The sequence below is a fragment of the Balaenoptera physalus genome (genome assembly GCF_965194825.1).
Source record: "Balaenoptera physalus genome assembly, chromosome: 20".
NCBI lineage: Eukaryota > Metazoa > Chordata > Mammalia > Artiodactyla > Balaenopteridae > Balaenoptera > Balaenoptera physalus.
In genome coordinates this window covers 56,775,196-56,783,700 of record NC_138901.1, presented here as the reverse complement: position 1 = coordinate 56,783,700, position 8,505 = coordinate 56,775,196, and the positions used below count along the sequence as shown (strand labels likewise).

Below are 8,505 nucleotides of genomic sequence, written 5' to 3'. Positions count from 1 at the left end.
CTTCAGCGATACATATGTGAAGCTTCGAAGATCCTAACTTTTTAACACCTGGCCGGTTAGCTCAGTTGGTTAGAGCGTGGTGCTAATAACGCCAAGGTCGCGGGTTCGATCCCCGTACGGGCCAGTGGGGTTGCTTTTATTCCCTCCCGTAGCCGGAAGTTTCCGACTGGAGCTAGTTTCTTTCCCAATCACAAACGACAGCGAACCCACTACTTTTCAAAACCTGAGTTGGTCGCTCACTCCAACGCTCGGAAGGGCGCTCCCTGGGCTGGGAGCGGCCGCCATGTCTACTCTTCCCTGGGAGCGCACTGTTGGAGGCTGGCGAGAGAATGGGGAAGATGCCGGGACAAGGATACCAGAAAGATGGGGCGGGGCCGCGAGGGGAAGGTCGATTACAATTCTGTCCTCTGGTGTTCTCGCTGAACGGTCTCCTAACCCTGGAAGCGCGAAATTGTAGGAGGGATGGTGTTTGCGGAGCATGGAGACTAAGAAAGGCTTAGAGCGAGAAACCCAATTAGAAGCATGTAGTCGTGGCCGAGTGGTTAAGGCGATGGACTAGAAATCCATTGGGGTCTCCCCGCGCAGGTTCGAATCCTGCCGACTACGCGTCCTTTTCCTTCTCCGACGCGCACTAACTGCATTCTTTCTGTCCTAGATCTCACGGAGGATTAATCCGATCGGTGCTGCAGACATCCTCCAACCACGCGCATCTAGCTAGGGTTGAGGTCTTTCATTTACATCTTTCAATATCCGGGGCAGCTCTTGAATGGACGTTTGACATCAAACATAATGATTTGTCAAAATTAATTTTAGAAAAATCTAAGTTGTGACCAACCTCCCGGCGGTATAGTTGTGTATACCCCTTCAGAAGTTTTTCTCGCACCTTTGGCGCCGTGGCTTAGTTGGTTAAAGCGCCTGTCTAGTAAACAGGAGATCCTGGGTTCGAATCCCAGCGGTGCCTTTAATCATCCGATTCTCGGGAGAAGACCGTATCTGTTTTGTCTTTGAATCCTTACACTCTAATGAATTTATCAACTGCTTTTAGACTAGAGTACGCAAGAGTTCCAGTTCCGCACTCATTTCCTGCTGAGAGGAACAGCCAGTTCCGGTAGACTGCTCCAGAAGCTTGCGCCGTGACCAGGGCGGGAAGCCAGCGCAGGGCTACTCCTTCCTTTGCAAAGCGGATGGCACCCCGCTGGTGCTGGTGGGCCAGCCCTAGCAGCTGTCCCACTGCCTTGGTCCTACCCCAAGAACATAAGTCGGTTTGTTTTGTTTGGTTCTTTATTATAGTTCTTTTGGTTTGGGGCCTCAGAATTATATATGTATATATATTTTTACAAATAATTCTTAATTTAAAAAATCGAGGGAGGGGTGCGTCTTCTATACGCAGTTCCTGTACCAGGCCCTTCACGTATAGCTGTCTTCACGAGCTGGTAGTCAGGGTTAGGAATTAGCAGGAGATACCGCCTGGCATTGCACCATCTGGTTTCCTGCAAGAGGGCTCGAAAGGGCTGGGACCCTGCAGACTGAGTGGGAGTAGAAGAGAGCATAGTCCCGGTGGGGCCTCCAGAGAGCCCGGTGTGGAAGGGCAGAACACATTTCTGGAGCACTGAAGCCGGGCGTGTGGGAGTAGAAGTAAATGCTGCGGAGAAGGAGGCAAGAATTAGGATCCGTGGGCCGCTGACAGGGCCTAAACCTCCTTGGAAGTTAGACAGAAAGGTCTAGACACCATCCTTTGCCCGGGAACCACTGCAAGATGTCTGAGCACAAGTTTGGCTTGAAGGAATTGGTATATCGAGGTGACAAGTCGAGTAAGTGACACAGCACCACCGGGACCAGCTTTGTGCCAAGCACTGGGCTGCATGCTGTGCATTACCAAATGAATAAGGCAAACCACTTTTCTCATAGGAAGGCACAGTCAGCCACAGTGCACCAAGGGCAGGGATAGGGCTCTGTGAGAACACGGACAAGAGAAGTGGCATCTCATCGGACCTGAGAGTGGAGAGTGATCAGGGGAGGCTTTCTGGAGGAGGCGAGCTACGTCTTAAAGACCACATGGAAATTTGCCTGTGTTCCATTCAACAACTCCATACTCTGTAACAACCATTATTCTAGGCCCTGGGAATACAGCAGGGAACAATAAGCACAACAAAAAACGTTTTTAAAAGTAAATTATGTCATATGCTAGATAAATGCTACACAGAAGAATAACATAAGGGATCAGTATAGGAGGGGAGAGAACTTTGGGGGGTTGGTTATAGAAATGTCAAAGACTTGCACCTGTGCAGCTACAGAGAGGTGGAGAGGAGGGGAAGAATTCGAGACATGTTTAGTATAAAAAACACTACAGGATTCAGTAACTGATAGGATGTGGAGTCTGAAGAAAAGGGAGAAGCAATTCAGGATGTTGCCAGGGTTCCACTTTAGGGAAGTGCTGAGGGGAAGGGTTACTACCTTCTCAAATTCACTCTTTCTCACCCTATCTCTTTCAAACAACTGTGATTGCCCAAAGTTATACCTTAGAACTCAGTGTTTCCGTGTAAAGCTTTGACTCCTGTTAAAATGTAAAATACTTGCACCAAGGTAGAAACAACATCAGTTGTTTACGTCTTAGTTCTTGGATTCTAAAAGTGGGGTCCATAGATATTGTATGGATTTTTCTAGAAAAGGTGGCCACAGCTTTCATCATGTTCTATAAGGAATTTAGGCTTCCACCTCTGTGCAGATTAAGTGCGGGAGACCAGGTAAGACAGAGGTGACTAGAGACTTGGGGAAGGCTGGCGCCCAAGAGGAGGGAGACGGGAAATGGAAACGGGTGGCAGGAGGGAGATGCCAGATCAGCCCTGAGCGCTCCTCACGCACCTGAAAGGCCTGGGACGCCGACAGGAAAGGATAGGCTGTTCTCTGCTGCCCTCCCCCGCCGTCTGGCCAGGGACACCTGGGAAAGAAAAGGCAAAGAGCTGAACCCTTCGCTGAACTCCCCTCCACCAAAGTATCTGTGGGTAGGGCCTTAAGAAGGGATGGGCCCACAAATCACACGACTGGGGTATGGAACAAGATGGTTCAGCCCAGAGATGCTACCGGGGGGTCGAGTTCAGGGGCCGATCAGAACCCTCCTGGGAAGACTCTCCAGAACAGGAACCGACCTGAGGGAACACGGTAGCTGGCAACTGACCCCACCAGATCCTGCCAGGACTCTTGGCGGCCCCCATGTGAGAGCACGGCGAGTGTATAAAAAAGCTTAGAAGCTCGCACAGTTTGGATAGCCCATCCCCCACCTGACCTCGCCAGCCACTCATCTCAATGACGCCTCCTGCGTGGGTCTTCTTGGCCCCAGGAATTATTCCCTCGCCTGGGCACTACCCTGCGGTCTAGGGAGACTGTGGGCTATCGAAGTGTCGGTCACTCCAGAAGGATGGACAGACGCAGGGACAGAAAGAGGGGCTGGTGTTCCCAGAGAGATCTTAGGACTCATTAATTTGTCCCCAACCAGGCACCTCTACCGCTCGTCTTCAAAGCTCTGCGCCGGGGGCTGGGTCCGAGGACGGCGGGCGGAGGCAGGAAGAGTCGAGACTCCGGACTACGGAGTGGCGCCAAGACAGTGACCGTACGGAGCGGGCACACGGGTGCTCGAGGCAGTCCTGGAGGGCTGCTCGGGGGCGAGGCCGAGACCACTCCCTCCCACTTCCCCGACGTTATTTCCTGGGAGGAGTCGGAGCTCGCGGCTCTGGAGCCGAGAGAGATTCCCAGACCCCAGCACCAGAGTACTGTGCGTCGGGGCGCGTGGTCCCTGACCGCGTGCCAGGATCAGGTCGCAGTGAATCACAGTCCTAGGACTGCAGAAAGCCTGGAACGACCTCTAAAGTCGTCCGCGATCTTTACTATGTGTCGGCTCGTTGGTCTAGGGGTATGATTCTCGCTTCGGGTGCGAGAGGTCCCGGGTTCAAATCCCGGACGAGCCCGGCCTTCGAGTTTTGCGGAAACCAGAGCCCAATGTGGTTGTTACTTGGAACGGCGCTGAGGAAGCTCGACTGGAAAGGGATCAGCATGAACTGAGGGCTTGAAGGAGGTGTGCCGGGAGCTCTTTTGTTCTGAGTGGACACCCGGGTGGCAGGAAGAGGCTCGCAGCGCGCAGTCCTTCCCAGAGTGCCAGGAAGAGGGCAGGCACCTCCTGACATGGGCAAGACGCTCGCTTTCTGCTCCCCTCCTTCCCACTTGATGCTACTCCTCGGCCGCCAGAGCCTGGTTTCGGTTTGATTGATGTCCGTCAACTTACAGTAGTGGATGACAGTGAAACGGGTTGGGACCTATTTAGGGTTATGTCTGGGAGAGCCCCCGGACTGTCAGAATTCAGGTCTCTGCAGGCTTGGAGGCCGTCTTTCTCTCGGTCACTCCTGCTCGTTTTCGCCCTTCTGGGGCCTCGCGCTCAGTTATGGTCTAGAACATGTATAGGTTTGGGTCAGCATTTTTTAGTGGACGGAGGGACAGCATCCACAGGAGCCTCGCCATTAGCTCGCCGCGTTCGGTGAAGATAGCAGATCAAGCATTTGGAGTAAACAGCGTTTGTCTCATTCCTCGTTAGTATAGTGGTGAGTATCCCCGCCTGTCACGCGGGAGACCGGGGTTCGATTCCCCGACGGGGAGAAGGGCTAAATCCTTTTTCTCACAGCCACTAAATCTTAACTTACTTCGGAAGTACCCATCCCGGGCCCTAGGATGAAGATAAAAAGGAAAGCAGAAGGAGAGGGATCGTTTGTTATGACTCTCAAGCTGACATTCTAAATTTCATGTTTGTTTTATTTCAAGTAACTCTTATTTTAAATGTGTGGCTAAATTAATTATTCTCTCCATTCAATAGGTTTATTAGCCATTATTCTCGCCGTTCAATAAGCTTATTAGACGCGTTCATTGACGATAATTTAAAAAACACAAGAAGGCAAACAGCAAAACACTGTCACCCACGTAATTCGGGGGCAAGAAGAAAAGCTTAACTTTATTATGCGTTGGCCGGGAATCGCAACCGGGTCAACTGCTTGGAAGGCAGCTATGCTCACCACTATACCACCAACGCCACGCTCTCACTGTTACTTATTGAAGTTCCTAAATACTGAGTTAGGTCTACAGGGTCGTGGCTTGAGTTATAATGAGTCAGGGCCTAGGCGAGCAACGGACGAAAGCGACGCCGACACGGAAGTAACGGGTGCAGTGTGCGAGGCACTCACGTGTGAGCGGCGCTTGCCTCCCGGCACCGCCAGTGAGCTCCAGCCACCACGCGAGGGACTGTTTGATTATACCCAGTCTACAGACGAGGAAACCAAAGTCAAGAGAAGCCAAGTAGGGGAAGAGCTGGAATTAAATCTAAGATTTATCCAGGGCGCCAGATCTGCACCGACACTTTATTAACCCCCAAAATAAATCTCAAACACATGAAGTAATTTCTCTGTTGAGTGAGCTCGGTGTGTACCGAGGTTAAAGAATTGGGCCTTAAACCAAGTGCGTCTAAAGCCAATTTGTCCAGAGGAGGATTGTTAATCCCTTAGTGCGCGCGCATCTTGCCCACTGGCGGCGCGGAGAACCGCTCTGACAAAGGGCCGGGCGGGGCCTGAGAATAAAACTCCGCCCCTTGTTGCTGATGATGCATCTGTTCACGAGGTCCGTCAAACGGCGGCTTCGGGAAGGCCTCGTGGCGCAACGGTAGCGCGTCTGACTCCAGATCAGAAGGTTGCGTGTTCAAATCACGTCGGGGTCAAGGGGTTATTTTCGGTAGCTGGATAGTTTTGCATGTGAGATTCTTTTTCGGGAAAGAAAGAAAAGAACCTTGTGTTATTATACGAAAAAAAAAAAAAAAGGAACCTGAGTGTTTCTGGGATTTTTTTTCCCTAAAGTATCTGAGTTTTCTACTAAAATACAAATTTTGGAACTTTTATTTTCATCTTACCGTTTCCATTAAATCAACCAATTAAAATAATAATACCTTTAATCTCATAGATATTTTAGATATCCTAACACAGAAATTGTTCATAAACAGTCACCAATTCTTGTTCCAAAAATGTATTTTGGAACAATAAATGTTCTTTATTGAAAAGAATGTAGCAATAATGAATAACGTTAAAGTAATAATGATAATTCATAATCCTCCTAAACCAGTGGTTTAATTTTTGGCAATTTAAGTTCCACTTGCCGGGGGTGTCCATAATCTTGTACTCCAGTATTTTCACTTATCATTGTAATAGGAATAGGATTCTATTATCTTTATAATTTTAATGAACATCTGACTTCAAGGACAATGCTGTAAGTTATTAAGCAATTCTTCTAAAGTTAGACATTCTGGTTGTCTGGTGGTTATCTGCATTTTTTTCTCATTATTTAAAGTGTTACCACGTACATCCTTTTTTTTTTTTGGCCTCTATTGAATTTGGTCTATGACATGAATTCCTGAAACTCCAGTTCCAGGGTTAAAAGTTCCCCTTAGCTGAACAGCTAACTGTACTGCTGTCCAAAAGATTGTTACTTTTTCAACTGAAAGCGATCTTTCTTTTTTTCTTTCGTTTCCTCTCTTTTTAAAAAGCAATTATGTTTCCATTACCGTGTTCTTGTATTCAGTTCAATTTCTTTTTTTTTTTTTTATGGCTTTAATCATCTCTGATGTTCCCTCCATGCGGTGGAACATATAGGGGTATTAAATACAAATATTTTGTATTTAATTTGCGTTACATACAAATATTCTCCAGACTTCACTGCCGTAACTAGAAGCCCAGAGCTATGTGTATTTTTGCTGCTTCTGGTATACTGGGAAAAAAAACAACGAAGAAATTTAAGCCATCACTCCACAGGCCTTGTCTTTCCCAGTGGGGAATTTCTTCCTTGACATCTCTTTCCTTAACTAATAGCGCCTTTGTTAGTGTCACAGGCTTGGGCTGCAGGAGAGGAATTTGGGCTGTCTCACCACAGCGCACAAAGAATCTGTGCCTTGCCTTCCCCACCTCTCCCTAGTCCCAGGACCGCCTTCTGCCAGAGTGGTCACTGTGTTACGTGTGTCAAGACTGAGGCTGACAGTCTGCCAGCCTTTGCTGCAGAAGCCAAGTGTGCTCGATTTGAGAACCGCTGATGACTTAGCAAGGGGACAGACAGCTCAGGAGCGTTGGTAACCTAACGGGGAAGGAGTGTGAAGCTGGCAGTCGGTAATCCTGCATCCCCTCCTCGGTGTCCACCCAGAACAGGGCCCCTTTAAGGAGATACAAAATAGTAATTTTCTCATTCTATCTTTCCTTCTACATTAAAAAAATTTTTTTATTCGAGTATAGTTGATTTACAATGTCGTGTTACTTTCTGCTGTACAGCAAAGTGAATCAGTTATACGTATACATATATTCACTCTTTTTTAGATTCTTTTTCCATATAGGCCATTACAGAGTATTGAGTAGAGGTCCCTGCGCTATACAGTAGGTCCTCGTTAGTTATCTGTTTTGTATATAGTATTGTGTATATGTCAATCCCCCTTCTGCCCCCAACCATAAGTTTGTTTTCTACGTCTGTGACTCTATTTCTGTTTTGTAAGTAAGTTCATTTGTATCATTTTTTGTTAGATTCCACATATAAGCAACATCATATGATATTTATCTATTGCTGCACTTTTTTTTTTTTTTTTTTTTTTGGCCACGCTGCCCTGCTTTCAGGATCTCATTTCCCTGACGAGGGATTGAACCCGGTCCAGGCAGTGAAAGTGCCGAATCCTAACCACTGGACCACCAGGGAACTGAGAGACTTACTTTTAACTAGTCTGTGTAAATTTTATCATGTTCATGTATATTTAAAACCCAATACATCAACAGAATGGATAAATCTCACAAACATAATGTTGAATGAGAAAAGTCAGGCGCCAGAGAATATATACTGTGTGATCTCATTTGCATAAAGGTCAAAACAGGCAAAACCAGTATGTGGGTTAGAAGTCAGGACAGTGGTTACTCTTGGGACAGGGGGGGAGTGACTTGAAAAGAAGGCTGGGGGTCCTTCTGGGGTGCTGGAAATATTCTGTTTCTTGATCTGGGTGCTGGTTACCCAGAGGTGTTCACTTTGTGAAAATTTGTCCAGCTGTACATTTTCCATTATGTACACTTCAATAAAACATTTTACGATGCATCAGAAGTGTCGTGTAGAGGCTTCTTGTCCCGCCACATGGGCAGGGGCACTGTCCCTGCTGATCCAGTCCCTGAGGATGCACACATGGACCTGGAGGGGGCCTCAGGCCTCAGTCTCAGTGGCAGGGATGTTTGGTCTAGGCCTGCAGTTTGTACCAAAGACGAACACTTGGGCTCTAATGGCCAAGAGCAAACCCCAACGATGATGTTTGACCTGGGAATGCTCAGGAGGAGTCTGGATGGAGGAGAGCAGCCAGGTCTTGATGTACCTGCTCAGCTCATCAGCGTTGCCTCAGGTTTACCTTGAGGAGGACAACTTAGTGGGGAGACATGGGGAGTATTGGCTAGGCTCCTCCAACAAGGC

General features: G+C 48.1%; 1 long non-coding RNA gene across 1 annotated transcript; it reads right to left on the bottom strand.

Moving 5' to 3' along the window:
• Nucleotides 1-104: 104 nt before the first annotated feature.
• Nucleotides 105-7,137, bottom strand: LOC309650292. Its single transcript, XR_014257502.1, has 3 exons — nt 3,498-7,137; nt 2,863-2,938; nt 105-1,642 (listed from the first exon to the last, which is right to left on the bottom strand). It is a non-coding gene; the product is annotated as an uncharacterized lncRNA (long non-coding RNA).
• Between the last annotated feature and the right edge of the window lie 1,368 nt (nt 7,138-8,505).